The following is an 18908-nucleotide window of genomic DNA, read 5'->3' on the forward strand; positions in this document are numbered from 1 at the left end:
TACTAGGGAACTCTGATGCACATGTGGACACCAGGACTTATTACACTTCATACTTTAGGTTGTATCCAGGCCTGGACCTGCCCAGCTTTCTTGCAAATAAATACATGTCACATACTGCTCAAAAGCATGTGCTACATCAATTAGGTCAGAGGCTCAATATGACTGATCTTTCTTCTTCTTTTTGTTTTCATGTGGTAGATTTAAGGATATTATGTGTAGGAGAGAAAAAAATGATTGGATTAAGTATATTATTATTAACATGAAAGATATATTAGCATATAATATACATATAACATATAATATAGTATATTAACATATAATAAGTATATTATTATTAACATGAAAATAACTGGCCTTATTAACTACTGGCAATTGCCAAGCCCTATATGAAGCCCCTTATCCAATATTATTTATCCAGTAATCCAGTAGTAGAATTACTACTCCAGTTTTCCAGATAAGGAAGCTGAGATCCTTAACTGAAAGGTTGAACTGTCTCATCTATGGTTGCTGCTAAGTGTTGGAAGTAAACCTGCATATAGCAGGCCTGTCTGGTGTTAAAACACTGCCTTTATTTTTACTTAAATTTATTTTGAACTATTTCAATCACACAGAAAACTTTAGAGAACAACACAATAGACACTCATGTTCCTATCACCCAATGTTATTAGATCTTAATATTCTGTCATACTTGCTTTATATTTCAGGGTATTTTTTAAAGGTAGGAAATTTGTCTTTTTAAAATTTGTGTGTAGAAATTCTTTGTAGAGTCTGGATGTTAATTATATGAATTGCAATTTATTTATGATAACAAGCAGAAAGTTTACATTTATTTAAATGTAATCAACTGTTTACGGTGGAGGTTTTTAGTCTTGTTAGGATTTTTTCGTGGTTAGTGATTGGTGGGTCCTATTTTTGAAATGTTTTTCTTTGTTATCACCAAGATAGCCTCCTTTTTCAGTTTTTTAGAGCGTTTCTTCCCACACCTATCTGGAACTTAATGTTTGTGAATGCAGTGAAGTGGAGCTCTGCTTTCATCCTTCCAAGATGGAGCAGGACTTACCCCAGGACACTTCATTCACCCTCGTTCTCCTCTGTCCGTATGAAAGTGGCTTCTCTGCTCTGTGTTCTGTCTCATTGTTCTGTGGTCTGGGGCTGTGCCAGCACCAAACTATTGCTTTGTTAGAAAACTTGATATGGGCAGGGCACATCTCTTCATGTCATTCTTCTGCTTGTCCTTAGGTAATTTGGACTTCTTACTCATGCATGTTAGGATCAGCTTGTGTAGCTCCATAAAAAGCCCCGTCAGAATTTGGATTGTAATTGCATTGAATTAATATATTAATTTGGGGGTGGAATTGAGCCTTTATACAATCGAGCCTTCCCAGGCATGCACACAGTATAGCTTTCCATTTGTGGAAGTTTCTTTCATGATTTCCAGTAACATTTTAGAAAATTTCTCTATAAAGTTCTTACGAAGATTTTTTTTCACTTTTATTCTTGAGGAGTTCATCATTTTTCTTGCTGTTGTAAATGAGATATTTTCCCTATTATTTCTTCACATTAGCGTATAGGAACGTTGTTAGCTCTTTAAAGATTGCTTTTTGTACATGAGAATTGCTTAATTTTCTTATTTGTTCTAATACTTGATCAATACCTTCATATTTTCTGTATGTAAAAATACGTTATCATAAATAAGGTTGGTTTTTATCTTCCTTTCCATTTTTTATATCTCATTCTTTAATCTTGATATTATTAGTTGGCTAGGACATCTAGTATAAAAGCTTTTTATGTGCCTATTGAGAAAGTCATACGATATATCTCCTTTATATTAGAGCATCCTTACCTTCCTTTGATAAAAGTATTTTTGAAATATTTTTATATTTTTTATGAAATTTATTCATTTATATTTTATTTAGGATTTTTATATCTGTGTTCACAAAAATGTTTATAATTTGATTACTTGTGCTGCCTTTGTCACATTTTGGTATTAAAAGATTAGATGGGTAACTTTCTCTTATTTTTCATTTCTCTGAAATATTTTATAAAAGATATGAATTGTCTGCTCCTTATAGATTTGCTAAGTTACCTTTAAAATTGTTTGCATCTGGTGTTTTGGGGGGAAGGAGATTTTGATAACTGATTCTACTTTTTCTAGCATTAGTTTATTCAAGCTTTCTATTTCTTCTTGAGTCAATTTTGGTCATTTATATTTTTCTAGAAAACTTCTCTTTCGTATATATTTTATGGTTGCCTCCAGCTAGATGCATGCATTAAGGTTCTTGTTCTGTGTTGATATTGAGGGATCTCACATCCAGTCACACAATCGGTGGTTGTCTAGCTTCACTTTCTGGCCACAAAAGTCTATGACTTTTTTCTCCTTCTGATTTCACTGTCTAATGTCTTCCAAGCCTGTTGCCCCTTGCTGCAGGCTACCATTTTTCCAGGGCCTCCTTTTGCTTATGTGGGAGCTCTGCCTAGCCCTGGCTTCATGCAGTGATCCTAGCTTTTCCATCTAACTTCAGTCTCCTATAATCTCTCTTCGTTAACCGGCGGAAGCCAAGCTCTAAGATTACCACTCCTGCTTCCAGCTCAGGCTGCAGCAGATCCATGGGTCTGTTCAGTCTCTTGATTTTCTGTTCTTTTTCTGGTCCACAGCAATTGGTTTTGGTTTTGTTTTTTTTTTTTCTTTAAAAATTTTAACTTTTTGTAGCAGAGAGAGTTGTTAAAGATGAAAGTCATTGAGTTGTCTTGAATGGAGGTTTCCCAGCACCTGCTTTTAACCATTAGACTATAGTGCCTCTTTAATTAATCACTCCTTTAGCAATATCCAGTCATCCATCCAGGAAATTGCTAACTTGTGCACAGTTTCATGCTCCCTGGATTGAAGCAAGTGAAGTTCCTTTTGCTGAGATTACCCTTATTCTAGCCTAGCACATAAATAGAAGGGGTCATGAAATCAGTATTTGACGCTCTTTTGATGTCTTGAGTCCACTTGCCCCTCCTCCTTGCCGTTGACACTCTCCACTCTAGAGATGAGGAAATAGAAGTTCAAGGAGCTAAAATTATTGGAGCAAAGCTTCTCTAGGTAATGGGAGACATGGAACTAGAACACCTGGGTAGGCTGATACCACACTTGACGTCTCCCCTACAAGATTAGAGGTTCTCAGCTTTGGTGACACATAGTAACACTGGGCATCATTTAAACATCCTGATATCCTGAATGGATTGAGAATTTTAGAGGTTGAGAATTTTACAGGTTGGGGTCCAGACTTCTGTATTTTTTCTAAATTTGCCAGGTGCTTTCCGAGGCACAGTGAGATTGAGGAACCCACCACTGAGTAATGTCCTTTCTCGTTTACTTAAGCCTTCCTTTACGCTCTGTGTTTTTTTTTTTTTTTCCAATGGCAGCCTTCACCCTATAAGTAAGTGACACGAGTCAGGTCATTATTGTTCTCTCCATCTTACCCTATTTTATAGTATCCTCCTCCCTCCCCTTTGTTGTTGATGATTAAAACTTTTAGCATAGGATGTCTGTTTTGTTGCTTCATGATCATCATCATAACAATAACAGTTTACTTTTAATTGCTCATTTAAAATCAACACACTAGTTTCCTTGGTAAGTGTGTAGATGAAATATATGTATACACACACACACAAATACACAAATACACAAATACATATCAGAGGGTCCTGAACACTAAGTAATCACATAGCATATTCAGTGCTTAGAATTGGGTCAATCTCTGGCCCAAGAGCACATGTGTGCCATAGGAACTAGATCCTGGCATAACTGTGTGTCTTTGCTAGCTCATTGCTTGCTTCCCCCAATGTGAGCTAGTCACTTTTCTGAATCTTGTGCTTGTCATCTCCTTTAAAACAGTTTTATTATATATGTACATTTCTAAGATTATGTTGCTTGGTTGGTTATTTTTAATTTTTTAGAAAAGAAATCGTATTGCCTGTAGTCTTCTGGAACCACCTCTTTCCCCCCCCCAAAATGTTGTATTGCCAAGAGTCAACCATATTGTTATGTGTAGCTACAGTTCATTAGTTTTGAATGCCTCACGATATTTCATTGTGGAGTACTCTAGAATTTACTTATCCAGTTGGAATGTTTCCAGATTTTTGCTTCCAAGAATAGTATTACTATGAATAGTTTTGTACATTCTTCCTGGTGCACATATGTACAAGTGTTTCTTGAGTATATACCTAGAAGTGGAATTAGGGGGTTGCAGGGCATATGACATGTGACTACTTAACTTGATGAGATAATGCCAAATTTTTTTCCAATAAGGTTTTACCAGTTTGCTCTCCCCCTGACAATCCTATGTATCTATATAATTCCTAACACTTGATAATGGCATCTTTTTTTTAAATTCTGCCAATCAAATGGGTATCAGAGGCATGTAATTATGCATTTCCTTGGTATTTCCTCAAATGTTTATTGGCCATATGTATTTACTCTTCTGTGAGATGGTCGTTCGTGTCTTCTGTCCCTTTCTATCATTTTTTTTTGCTCCTTTCTTACAGATTTATAGTAGTTCTTTATATATTCTCCACATGAATCCTTTTTGATCTGTGTGGCAAATGTGTTTTTCCAATTTTTACTTTATCTTTTCCTATATTGCATGTGTAAGATCACACTTTGGCATCTTCATTTAGCACTATCAACTGTTCCCCCCAAAAAAGGCTTGACGTAGTCATTTGATATATTCTATAATGGTTACATTAGGTTTCCATGATTTCCACTAACTATCTGTTAAACATGTGTTAGGGTCCCAGTGGTAGACAAATATTCCAAAGTATTTCTCTGCACTTTAATGGGGGGTTCTGAGGCTTAGGATTGTGACTTGGAAGAAATGTTTCTGGGTAGAGGGGCCACCATCCCTCAACTCAAACCTGTCTATACCCACTGCTCCATGGGCAGCTGAAATATGTTCAGGATTCACATCTTATAGAACTCTTCTGAAATACAATTCCCCAGGAAGCTTTCATTTTTCTCCAAGTAGTAAAACTCCCACTTCCTGATAGTTACAAAGATAGGTTTTGTTGTCATAATGCTTTCTCTGTGTGCTGCTTTGCAATCAGAGTTTTCACCACTCAATGGATCCATCACCGAGCAGCACATTACAGCAAACGCATATCCGTTTGCCTCTATTATTGTCATAATCAAAAGGCGGGGCTACATTGAAATATTTGCTTCGTGCATGCATATCTGTTATCCGAAGGGCCCTTTAACCTAAATGGTGTGCTTTCTGTAATGTCTTCGGTTAATGAATGGGTCTGTGAGGGCCTCAGAGCAGTGCAATGTGGGAAGAACGCTATAATTTCTTTTTAACATGCAGGAATTCTGAATACGAGAAAATGCATGCCAAATTTTATTGCTTCTAAATCTGAATAATTGTATTTCTGGGCTGTGCATCTGGGTAGATAATAAAGCCACAAAACAATTTAATGAAACATATAAAAAATAAAATGACATTACTAAATATTATAATATGAAGAAACTATTTTTTGCATATTGTCACCTAATCTTTCAACCATATAGCAACAAATAATGCAACCATAATTGAAAGTTTTATTATCCATCTGAGTAAATTGAGCTCAAATTTACCTTGTTCTCGTTAGTTGGTGGGCAAGCCTATTGGGGCTACTGACAGGATTTCATTTTCGTGGTGGATTTTTTTTTTTTTTTGCCCTTTCTATGGAATCTAAAGTGGTCAATAAATAGCCCTGCTGCTTAATCGATTCTGAACTCAGCTCTTCAGAAAGCCACTCCTCGGCCCTGTGACCCATGCTGGCAGCCAGCCCTGTGTTTGCTGAGTTTCAGAAACTGGCTCCAGTCTTCCTGGTCCTAAAGCCCCACAAACATGCCAAGGAGCCCAGTGTCTTTACTCCCTGTTTGCTGCAGGCCCTGCTTCCTGATTGCACTCACACAACTCCAGAGGGGATGCTCCATTTGCTATGGGAGGAATTAGCATGGACTCTGAAGGGAGAGCGGGAAGAGACTGATGGGCTGGCCTATCAACGAGATTGCTCATTCTGCTTTGCGAAGGTCCACAAACTCTCCCCCCCCCCCACCGCCCCCATGGCAGAGGGTGGGGTGGAGGCCGTGCCACAGGAAGAATCTCCTGGCATTTCTGATCTAGAGACCCATGTGTGAGCCCCCACTGCGAGGACTCAGGCCCACTCGTTCTTAGGGGAGTGTGGGCACCTCCAAGCCTCGGGAAAAGACAGCACATCTTTCTGAAGCATCTGAAGGGTTGTGGGAAAACTATTGATTTCAGCAGTAATTTTTAGTTATGCTTATTGTAAGATGTTTGGCCTTTTCCTGGAGCTTTGGTTTGAAGAATCAGTCCACCTGGCTGTTTCCCTGTTTTCAAGTTCACTGCAGTGGGCCTCTTGAAATTGTCCAAACTGTGGGCTGCCCAGATGTGAGAGGATGCTTCATCAGGCAGACTCAGGAGCACCTCACAGCAAGAAAGCTGGGGCTCTGGCATCACCCTGTCTTTCATCTCCCATGTCTGCATCAGAGAGAGCTAGCAGGAGGAACTAGCATTAGGCAAGTGATGCTTCCGGAACCGCTTTCCCTTCAGAGCTCTGGAATAGAGTCTGGGCCTCATTTTATTAGACTCCCCCCACCTTTTTTCTCAGGGATCTTGTTCCCCCTTTCTGCCCGTTGGCCTGTTCAGGCCAACTCTCTTCCATCTGGTGTGTTTCACTAACTTCATGCTTCAAAGAGAAGGGGTTGGGAGTTTTTTGTTGCTTTTCTCCCAAAGCTCTGGTGTGCTTAGGCACATGGGCCCAGACCCTTATCCTCAGCCTCCAGGTATAGAAGGGGGAGGGCTGGAAGGAGGTCCAGCACCCCTGGCCTCATTCCTGACCCTTCACAGGAGGTCCCAACAGGTCAAAAGTTTCCTTCACATGTCCCTTCCCCCACTGGAGCAAATATGTGGGGCACTTGGGTTGTGCTCTCTATCAGCGTAGAGCCCTTCTGCTTCAACGGTAACAAAGTCCCTTCTTGACAGATGATCCATGAGGATTAGGAAAACCTCACCACCGACAAACCCCTGTCCCCACTGACAGCAAGGTTATGTTGATATTTTGGAGAAACTTTTTAAAAAAAAATGTTTTTTAATGTTTATTTTTGAGAGACAGAGACACAGAGCACAAGAGGGGGAGGGGCAGAGAGAGAGGGAGACACAGAATCCGAAGCAGGCTCCAGGCTCTGAGCCGTGAGCACAGAGCCCAGTGCAGGGCTTGAACCCACAAAGTGTGAGATCATGACTTGAGCTCAAGTCAGACACTTAACTAACTGAGCCACCCAGGCACCCTTGGAGAAACTATTTTCAAATGAGACCTCTAAGAAATGTACTGCATGCTATGTGCCAAGACTCCTTTCCTGATCCTGTGGAGGGAAATGGGTGTAGTCAGGGTGGGGTGATGAGGAGCCCTCTTTGGGTAATTCAGTATAAAACTTTGAAAACATTGGGTGGGGGCAGATTTTAGTTTGCCTAGTAGCTCTTTGGGGAAGAAGACATGCTCCCTACTGTCCAAGCGGAAGGACATCTACACTCCTGAAATGTCCCCTGTCTCCCTTCTCCGGGTTGGGGGATGGAGATGGGAAGCTGGGGGGCTGTGGTGGAAGATGCTGAGCTCAGGCCTTGCCCGCCCTCTGATCAGAGGCAACCTGTCTGCAGGATTCCACCTCCCTTGCTCTCGCCCATGGAGTACAGAGCAGGGCAAGCCAGAGGTTGTTCGGCAGTGGGGCTCTGATTTAGGGGTGAAGGGCGGGCCAGCCCCTTTGGTTACAGAGCTGAAGCTATGCTCTTCAATCAGCTCTTAGCTGCAGCAGAGCTGATCTTTTGTTCTCCTTTTGTGGGACTCTCATGTCTGTCCCTCAGTTGGCTCTCAGGGGACAGGAAGTAAAGGCTGTTACTGATGTGCCTAACATTGTGATAGAAAAGATGAATTGAATTTTGGAAGCAAAGCTCAATAGCATAATTCTTTTAAAAACATGTTGTTTTCTCAATTGCATTATTTTTTTTTAAACTGTGGTACAGCGCTCATAACATAAAACTTACTCTCAGCCATTTTTAAGTGTCAAGTTTAGTAGTGTTAGGTACGTTCACACTGTTGTGTGACCAATCTCCAGAACTCTTTTCATTTTGTAAAACTGAAACTCTGTGCCCAACCAAACAACTCCCATTTCCCCTCCCTCCATCCTCTGATAACTACCCTTCTACTTCTATCTCTATGAATGTGACTCCTCTAGGTACCTCATATAAGTGGATTGTACAGTATTTGTCATTTTGTGCCTAGCTTATTTTGCTTAGCCTAACATTCTCAAGGTTCATCCGTGTTGTTTTGTGTGTCAGCATTCCTTTCCTTTTTCAGGCTAAATAATATCCCATTGTGCATCCTTTTGTTTATTCATCTTTCAAAGGACACTTGGGTTGCCTCTGTCTTTTGGCTCTTATGGATATTGTTATTTAAAATTTTTTTTAATGTTTCTTTATTTTTGAGAGACAGAGAAAGACAGCATGAACAGGAGAGGGGCAGAGAGAGAGAGGGAGACCCAGAATATGAAGGAGGTTCTAGGCTCTGAGCTGTCGGTACAGAGCCTGACGCAGGGCTGAAACTCACAAGTCGTGAGATCATGACCTGAGCCGAAGTCAGAGGCTCAACTGACTGAACCCCTGGATAATGCTATTAACATGAATGCACAAATATTTCTTCAAGATCTTGCTTTCAGTTCTTTTGGGTATATATCCAGAAGTGGAATTGCTGGATCATATGGCAATTCTGTGTTGAATCTTTGGAGGAACTGCTATATCTTTTCCATAGCAGCTGACCATTTTGCATTCTCAACAGCAGGTTACAAAGATACCAATTTCTTCATATCGTTGCTAACACTTGCTTTTTATTTTTTATTATTTTGATAGTGACCGTTTGTAAGGTGGTATCTTATTGTGGTTTTGATTTGCATTTCCCATAGTTTCATGTGCAGGTTGCTCATTAGTGTATCTTCTTTGGAGAAATCTATTCAGACCCTTCTCTCGGTTTTAATTTTTTTGTTGGAGTTGTATGAATTCTTTACATACTGTGGATATTAACCCCTCATCAGATACGTGATTTGCAAATATTTTTTCCCATCCTATGAGTTGCCTTTATATGTTGTTGATTGTGTCCTTTGGTGCATTTTGATAAAGTGAAATTTATTTCTGCTCCGTTGCCTCTGCTTTTGGCATCATATCCAAGAAATCATTGCCAAATCCAACATCTTGTGGTTTTTTCCTGTATATATTTTCTTCTAATAGCTTTAGGTTAGGCTTTTATGTTTAGGTCTTTGATCCATTTTGAGTTAAGTTTTGTATATTGTGTAAGATAAGGGTCCAGTTTCCTTCTTTTGCACATGGATATCCAGTTTTCTCAGCACTGTTTGTTGAAAAGACTGTTTGTTGAAAGACTCTCCCCATTCCATGTTCTTGGCACCCTTGTCAGAAATCATTTAACCATATATATGATAATTTATTTCTGAGCTCTGTGTTCTGTTTCACTGGCCTATGTGTGTGTCTTTATGCCAGTATTGCACTATTTTGATTACTGTAGCTTTGTAGTAAGTTTGAAAGCTTAAAATGAAAGCTGTTCATTTTAAAGATTGTATTGACTGTTTGGGGTCCCTTGAGATCGTGAGAAAATTTTAGAATAGATTTGACTATTTCTGCAAAAAAAATCATTGTAATTTTGATAGGAATTGTATTAAACCTGTAGATTGCTTTGGATAGTATGGACATCTTAACATTGTCTTCCAATCCATGAACACAGGATGTCTTTCCATTTATTTGTGCCTTCTTAATTTTTTTCATAAACGTGTTATAGTTTTCAGTGTACAAGTCTTTTGCCTCCCTGGTTAAGTTTATTCCTAAATATTTTATGCTTTTTGATGTTTTCATAAAATGAATTGTTTTTCTTATTTTCCTTTTTGAAACATTCATTGGTAGCATATAGAAGTGAAATTGTTTTTTTGTATGTCAATTTTATATCCTGCAACATTACCCAGTTTTTTTATTCTAACAGGTGTGTGTGTGTGTGTGTGTGTGTGTGTGTGTGTGTGTGTGTGTAGGGGGGTGTTTAGGGTTTACTACGGATATGGTCATTAGAAACATTTTAGCAAATACTTCCTAAATGAATTCTCTGTAATTCTTCAAGTGATTTTCTTACCTCTCACCCCCTTGACTTTCTTTCTGGTGTCTACTTCTGCCCTCATTGGAGCCTTCTTTGTATTTAGTCATGCTCCTTCTCTGATTAATCAATTAAAGTGACTTTGATGTCTTCCCGGTAACATCCGGGCAATACCCCACTTCCTTAGAGGGGCTTAGAAGGACTTCAGGATCCGGCCCTGGTTCTAGAGACCCTGAGCTATTCTAGTTATTTGAACATGTTCTTGCCTGCAAAGACCCTGTTCCTTCTGCCTGAATGCCTGCCATCTCCTTAACCCTATGTCTGGCTCACTTCATGTGTTAAAAAACCTTTTTGACCTGATACAGCTGGTTAGGAGACCATGGTATATTGCCCCCTGAGACCCTGTGCTTTATCCCATCTTGTATCCACATAGTATTTTGGTTGTCGGTTTTTGTATGCCTCCCCTACTAGACTGTGGTGTGTGCATGCAAGGGACCATGGCTTGGTCCTTAATATATCCTCAGTGCCCAGCATAATTATAGGGGCAGAGAAGGTACTCTGGAGGGAGACATGATGCACAGCTTTGGAGAGGAAGTGTTCCATCCCCTGAGGGAAAGGAGGAAGTCAAGGGAGTTTGAGAAGGGCAGCTCTCCCTTTCTGCTCTACTAAAATGGGGGTAATTATAAGTGCTTTATATAATCCACACAATCAAAACAAAGTCCGTGAAAAGAATGTTTATTGTGCAGATGCTGCATTCCTCTTCCTGAGGGCACACCAAAATGGAAGTGGAGTGAAGTGAGAAGCAACATTCACCTGCAAGTTGATTAGGGTAAAACTTCCCGGGGAAGGATGCAAAGTGCTGCAAGTATATACAGCATACAGTCTACAAAGCATGCAATACATAGGAAGGAGAGGAGAGAAAAAGAACAAGTGAAGGTGGGAGTAGTTTCACAGTGCAGAGGGCAAGGCCAGAACCCAGTGTTGTGGTGTGTAATGCCTCTGGTGAGAGCTGTAGAGTTCATGGGGCTTGGGTACAAATCGCAAGAGACAGGGGAACTTACTGGGGAGAATGGACTGCCATTTTCACTGGCCCAGACTTTCAGTGTCTCAGTCATCACATGGACCAGAGTCATCAGTATGGAGTTAGGACCAGAGCCTCAAGAGGGGAAAGGATGTACTGTGGTCTGTTAAGCTTCTGGTGTGTGTGTGAAACATGGAGCTGGCCCTTGGAATGGCTATCTCGTTTCTTCCCAGTAACTGAAAGATGCCAGCCCTACCCGAGAGATGCATAACTGAAGGGTTGGAGGCTGTAGACTGGACCCACTCCAGAGGGAGAGTTACTCCTTGGGAAGGTCCTGTTGACCATATAAAACATTATAAGAATACTTAGGGACTTAATAACCAGTTTGGTGCTGGAGGCAGTTTTTTAAAAAATGTTTTTTGAAATTGGATAAAACTATTAAAATTATAATTTCAAATACTTCTTTCTCCTTATCATTAATATTTTAAAAATCAGGTAAAAAATATCTCCTGCCATGTAGCCATGCTTGGTTCAGCACTTTGAGAGCCAGAAGGGAAGAAGGTAGAGCCTTGCTATGGTTTAGCTTTACAGGCCTCATGGTAGACATATTTTTCCCACAAGGTTTTAAGCTTTGAGATTGCTGGGGGTTTTGTTTCATTCTCAGCTGGTATCCCTAGAGCCAAAAAGAGTGCCAGGTACATACTAGGTGCTCAGTAAATATTTGTTGTATGAATCAACCAATAAAAAGTTCAGACACAAGCGACAGTTAAAATCTCTGCAAAATAACAGGTAATCCAGCTCCAGAATATGTTGCCTGAAACTTAGAATCCAAGGACCATCCAAAAAGAAAATGATGGCTACCAGCTGCTGTTCCTGGAAAAGGTAAGGGGCTGTCATTTGCTCTTCCTGGAGGTGGATTTGGAGTTGGGTGTTGAAGGACAGACAGATGGCTAGGTGTAGGAAGGATACTTTGGGATGTGAGAGAGGCCCGAGGGTGTGGGGACGATGCTGAGTATGGATGAGCCACTGAGGGTTCAAGAGGGCAAGGAACTTGCCCAGGATCTGCTGCTTAGGAATGCGTGGATTCAAACCCAGGCGGTCTGGCTCAGTGCACGTTTCTTTGATAAATCTGGATGATGGATGGGAGGAGGGAGATTGTAAGGAGCTGTTCCAATAGCAGGGAGGATCTCTGTGTGGAGGTGTCGTCTGATTTACGCATATTTCCTGTTCAGGGAGGTCTTCTTATTGCTTTCCTTTACCACTCAGGCAGTGGGGACAGTATTTACCTGGCCATTTCTAAGTAGGTGAGTTTTAATGAGAGAGCCACTTGGGAATTCGTAGGTGGAAAAGTAGTGCACAAAGACAGAGCGTTTCTGTACCAGCAAGTGGTGAAAAATAAAGGGCATTTCAAAGAATATTATCATACAACTTGATTTTTGCATGGAGAATTCAGACAGACTGTTTTTGCAGGCTTAAATAATCCCAGGATGAAAGGTACCATATAAATGCAAAGTATTATTATTATTATCCAGTGGTAGAAAAGAAGGGCATTTCAAAGAATGTTTCAGTACAACACAATTTTACTTTGCACAGAGAGTTCAAGGGAAAAAGCTTTATTTTATAGACTTAAATAATATCGTTATGGAGCTACAGTAAAATAAATAATACAGATATGGTGTTAAAATAAATAATACAGTTAGGAGGCTTAAATAAATAATGGTGGAAAGAGAAGAGAAATTAAGAGTCCTGAGAGAAGGTGGGGGGAGATGCAATTTAGAATTATAAGTGGTAGAGAATTGAAGTCCAGAAAGTCTTAAAATATTCAGGATGTACCTACACTGACCAAAAAAATAGCATTGGACAGGTCACAATCAGGGGACTGATCTGAAAGTGTTTTAATTTTTTTCTATTAGTAATAGTCTTTTCCCATTGTTTTGATGGCTGTGAATACAACATCAAAACTTTTGGCTGAAAAGTTAAAAATAATTAAATTGCCCATACTATGGCATTTATACAAAATGAAATCTGATAATATCCCTCCTCCCCTAATCCTTGCTCCTTAATCTGTCCCTCTGTTCCTTTGTCCAATTACAGAAAAAACTACCTTATTTTCTACCAGTGTCACAGCTGACCCTTTTGAAAAGCCTATCCAATCCTGTCCTCCCTAGGTGGCCCTCTGTCAGTCATCCTTACCAGTGAGTATGGGCCCTGTTCACATTTTATGGTTTGGATGTCTTTTTAAGAATCTGTATTTTCATCTTTTCATGGAGACGAGGTTGATACACTGTAGGCAGAACAACAGAACCTCTTCTTTAGTCATAAACTTGAGATCCTGAGGAGAATGAGCTGGGTGCTCTTGGGAAGGAGCTGCTATTAGTGCCACAGTTAGTTCTGAGCTTGGGATAAGGGCCACCAGAATCAGGCTCCTGCAGGTGGGAGAGTTGGAGCCAAAAGGGGACCAGGGAGCCAGAGAGTGGAAGGTGAGATGAAACTTTATCCTCCCAAGGAGGGCTCTGGATTCTGAATTCTCCAGGGTGTGGGAGGAAGGAATGGACTATGAGATGTAAAGGCCAGGAAAGGTTAGAGCACCCTGGAAGGACAGAGACATTCCTCAGAGGCCATCCCCTGTATGTTTGAGGCATCTGTGTTCTGGAAGTAGGGAGGGGTCCAGCCTGGAGATGCAGGATTTTAGCATGGGCTGGAGAGTCTCATGTATTCCACCCCAGCCCATAGCCTGGCAAACGGAGTTTTCCCTGTGCTTGAGGGACTTCTTAAGGTCTTGGGACAATGGAGAGACAATTCTTGTTCAGAAGCACCAGTTCCATGCTGGGGACTCTTGTCAGAGAGTTAACATCCTCATTCTCCATCTGGATGTGCTTAAACGCTGAGGTGCCACTGAGTTTGCAAAGAACAGCATAAGGGGGTCCCCCTATTTCAAGGGCTATGTCTTCCACCTGTCTATCAGAACCCTGCTTTAGGTCACAGCCTCCTTTGCCCTGACCTCAGTCCTCTCCAGCACAAGTCATGGGGGCTGGTTGGGTGGAAGTGCTCACTCTGTCACTTATCATATATTTTCTTTTCTTGTGATTAGGCTGTCTTACTGGGTGGGTCTTATTCTATAAGCAAATAACGAACTCCTATTTTTTCTTGTCTTTTCCCGCTTATTTGGCTAAGGTTTAGGCATGTGGTAGGTAGCTCAGTGGAACATTGTGGATTTGAAGAGAAGTGGGAAGCTGTGGCTAGCAGTGGACTTGGGGAGAAGCAGTGGGGTTGAAGGAGCCCCAGGCTTGTGTGCTTCCTGTCTCCAGATGGTGCCGTGCCCTTTTGAGTTTCCTCCATCCAACTTGAGGTTGGATGTCTGCTGGGACAACCCCATAGTGAGGGAGTCAGGAAAAGCCTTGGGGGCATTGTTTCCCCAGGAGCAAGGAGATGATGAGTTGGATGTGGTGTTATGTAACTTTTTGAAAGAAAAAACAAACAAAATAGAAAGGCAGGGAAAATATAAATAAGAAGGAGTGCAAAGTTTTATTGTCAACTGCTGCTGTCACCTCCTGGAACTACAGTCGTATCTAAGAAATATGTGACATACTAATAGGAAGTAATTTACTCAAGGATGTTTTTGTGCCTTGAATTGCCTTCCCTGCTCAACTGTGGGAAGTTTGCAAGTGTATATGCATGAGAGCCAGCGCAGAGCTTCAGAAACTTCCCAATTTGTGCACAATGTGACTTTTATAAGGCCATTAAACTCATCTCAGAAAAAGGCGCTCTGGAAAACAGTGATACATGGGATCTCAAGGAGCCCGTGAAGGCAGACGGAAATTGCAAAATGATGACCAAACTCTCTTGGCTAAAGTGACTTTGAGGTGGCTGCTGTTTCTGCCACCTTTCTGCCCACCCATGATTTCTTCCTCTTTCTCTGCCTTGAGTCTGCTGATGGCTGTGCAGGCCTTCATCTGGACCATGTTGAACCAAGAGAGCACTGTCCTTTTTCCTTGCTGTGGTTGGGTGGGCACTCTGGGACTTGAGGTGGGGACCGACCTGGATGCATGAGACTTAGCTCTGAGCCCAGTAACAGCCAAAGAGCCATTGTGACCTCAGGGCACTGGTGATAAAGGTCCGTGGTGACTCCCTCTGCGTGGTCCTGGGACCACACCCACAGAAAAGGGAATTCTGGCAATTAACCACCCTGCTGAGGAAACCTTGGGGATGAAGGGCCAGAAAGAAGAAAATTGTAGGGAGAAAGGATGGAGAGAGCTCAGGGAAAGAGGGATAAAGAAAGAGGGAGAAGGGAGAAAGGCAGAGTGCATTGTGGAGATGGTAAGAGAGTGGAGAGGAGGAGTAAGTAAGAGAAGCATGTGGTGGAGGGTGACATGGAGGACAGGGAGGAGAAAGAAGAGGAAAAGGTTCAGGAGACTGTTCTGGTGATATTTTTCTTCTCAGGTGCCTTTATATGCTTGTTCTGTAAACACAGGCAATGCCATGATCAGAATACAGAAACCTTGAAGTAATTAATAGCACCAAAGACAAGACAGCTGCCTTCCAGGGTGGGTGTGGGTTGCAGGAGAGCAGGTGGCCATTTTGAGTGCTCCCTGCACCCCCCACCCCAATACCTCCCTGCTACTCCAGGCAGAGTCCTAGGCCCCACCACCATCCCAGGCTCCTTCTAGGAAATGCAGCCTCACCTCAGAGAGGGCACTGTGCAAAATTCAGCATACTGAAGGAACTGGTAAGGCATTCTCCTTGCTGAGCAGGGCAGCAGGAGGCCTGGAGCTTTCAGCATGGTCGGGGGGAAAAAGCTGAGCTAAGAAGCCAAGGGATGGGAGGTAGAGTTGGCTCAGGAGTGGTGGGAGCATGCCTTCCCAGCATCATTGCTTGACCAGGAAGTAGGCTCTGGGTGCAGAGACACCAACGAAGGGACCTGAGAGTGTTCACTGGGTGCAGGTGATTGGATGGAGATCAGGGCAGAGAAGAAATCAGGGCGCCTTTAATTTGTACTCTGGCCTGTATATCTCCTGTGTCCTAGCTGGGGAAAAAAGAAATGAGCCCTTTATCAATTTTTAATAAATTGAAATGACAAATAATCCATTTAATAAATTATTAACTGAGAAAATTACTGAAAACTGAAATATCAAACAATCGTGAGCAAATGCTCGAAGCAGCGTGTTTATTAATAACGAACCCTGCTGTAGGAGAGCACTGATACTGTGGTTGCGACCTGGTCACTGACCGGCATGTGCACTGTGGCCCAGCCTGTTAGAGGACCCAGGGCTGGGGCCTCCGCAGAGGTGCACTTGGTGCGGGTTTGAGGACAACAGAGGCAAACGGAGCAGTTACTTTAGCCCTGGGAACCTGCAGCTTGATGGTCTGCACCACAGACAGCTCTTGAATAGATGATGTTTGGATGTGGCACTTTCACATTGGATGAGGTCCTAAGATTCCCCCTTCATGGTCCTGGAGGGGGCCAGAAATAATCTCATCCCTGGGCTTTAGTTCTTTAAATCAAGAACTATGTGTCAAGAAAAAAAAAAATGTGTGTGTTTGTGTGTGCGCACGTGCATGAAATTTTGTATATATAAAGGGTGACGTCAGCCCCTAGTCTGTCTGCTGTGATGATCAGCTGAGCTGGCTGTCCCACAGCAGGCCTCAGCAGTGACAGCCAGAGGCCCCGTGTACTTTGTGAGGGTGGAGCCCTGGTGTGGGTTGCGGGGAGGGGGCTCAGGCAGCACTTGCAGGAGTCCTTCCGCAAAGCGCCCCACCCCCCTGATCGGACTCCTTTGCCGCTCCTGAAAGGCTGTTGGAACTCGTGGAATCCAGGCATCATTCATGCTGTGAAACCGAGGTGCACTGAGAGGATGGACTTGCCTGCAGTGTCAGGGCCCGGGTTTCTAGTCAAATGCCCCTTCCGTCATGGCCCCAGACCTGCAGGCCGGCCCTAAGCTGCCATGTCTGCGTGAAGTCCCTCTCTGAACGCCTCTCTCAGGTAGTCACATGTCCGTCCGGCCAGGACACCTCTTGCCACGAGGCTGGTCATGGTCTTCCCTGCGGTTGGCCCTGCCCTGAGCTGAGGGACAACGGGATAACCTCTCACTGAGTGCTTGCTCTCTCTAGAAGCATAAGCAAGCCAGCCTGTCTGCCTCTGCTCTTTCAAGGCTGCAGTACTGGGAAGCACGTCTTCTCCATTATAGCCCTGCTGTGGGGCTTGCGGCCGGTCAGGTGACCTCCCTGTGACCTCATTCCTTTATCTGTAAAATGGGGATAATAATAAACAGGGCAATTTGATGACTAGGATTGAAACAGTCCCATTATAAAAATACAATGCAGCAGTTCGGGATGACAGGCTGTAGGCTCGAAGATGGTGCTGCAATGGGTATTTTTAGGAAGGAGGGAAGGGGGGTAGGGATGAGTGGTTTATAAATGTTTGTTGCATTAAAAAATGTGCTAGTTTGAATTGTGCAGAACAGAGTATCATTTGTTTCTAGAAAAATTCACTGCTGTGGAAACGAATTAGTTTATATTGAATATGTGATGGTTCAGAGAAAGGGATATTAACCCAATTTGCATTTCTTTGAACTGAAATAAATTATTGCCATGTTTGCATTAGTTGGGTCAACTGGATGTATTTGGGAAGACCTGCAGTGGGGAGGGCTGGCCTTTGGGCTCTGAGGGCTCCAAGGGCTCCGAGGGCCTTGGGCTAAAAGGTCAGCATATGCAGATCACCAAGCACCCTCAAAATCAGGGCTTGTTAACCTTTTGTGGGGACTGTGGACCCCTTTTGGGGTCTCATAAAAGCATGCCTACCTCATACCCTTTTGTATGGATCTCAGCAGACTCTGCGTTTTTCAGCCTGCCGTGGTCCAGGTGTGAAGGCTCCCTGCCTTAAAGAAGGCAGCGTCCCTTGTCTTTCTGTCTCATGCCAGATCATAGCACAGATTGGTCAAAGCTCAATTTCTGAGGCCTTTCTCAACTGTGGAAACAAAATAGGACTTCGGTTCTGAAGAGAGAGATTGCCAAAGACAAGCTCATGTATGTGCTCAGAGCTGGGAGCTGTGGGCATTGAAGACTGTCATAAAACACAGCCCCAGCCATGAGGAGGAGCTGGCCACGCTCCTTTAGCCCCATCAGTCACCACAATTGGTTTGGTGGGCCTACTTGGCAAGCCATGGCCCCTTCCTCCCTCACTTCTCTATGTCCGTGCCTGCTGAAATCACACGCTAAGCCAAATGAGGAGTGCTCCCCAAAGGTATTGAGGTGCCTGCATCTGGGTTCCTCCAAACCTGGCTCTGGCCTGGCCTCCAGGAGTTGCTCATCACAGTGAGAAGAGCACAGAGCCAACCAGCTAGAAGCCTGCACAGGCTCTTTAACACCTGACAAAGGAGCATTAGTCAGCGGCGGGTGATCTGTGAACTCTGACCATATATGTGGACAGTAGGCAACTATCATAGATGGACACCAAAAATAATGGTAAACCCAGAAGAGATGGAAACTACCAGTACTCAGAGACATGGGCCTAGAATTTGCTGTTAACTGTTGGAGCAAAACAGCGTCAGCTCCCCGAAGTGTCTGATGGTGGGGGAAAGAGAGCCCGGGTGGAGGAGGATGGGAAATGTGGCAAGAATTGCGTGGCAAGACTTTTGCTAATTAGCAGCCGGTGGCTAGAGAGCCTTGTTTGATGAGTACTCCCCTCAACTCCACACCCAATGTG

At 42.8% G+C, this 18908-nt stretch overlaps 1 long non-coding RNA gene across 1 annotated transcript in view; it reads left to right on the top strand.

Annotated features, from left to right (window-relative positions):
• Nucleotides 1-12081, top strand: part of LOC125149259 (uncharacterized) — a 31259-nt gene extending 19178 nt beyond the window's left edge. Inside the window, exon 4 of the long non-coding RNA XR_007145871.1 lies at nt 11996-12081. This is a non-coding gene — a long non-coding RNA (uncharacterized LOC125149259). The remainder of the gene's footprint in view (nt 1-11995) is intronic.
• The last annotated feature ends 6827 nt before the right edge of the window (nt 12082-18908 follow it).

Source organism: Prionailurus viverrinus, chromosome D3 (genome assembly GCF_022837055.1).
Source record: "Prionailurus viverrinus isolate Anna chromosome D3, UM_Priviv_1.0, whole genome shotgun sequence".
NCBI classification, from domain to species: domain Eukaryota; kingdom Metazoa; phylum Chordata; class Mammalia; order Carnivora; family Felidae; genus Prionailurus; species Prionailurus viverrinus.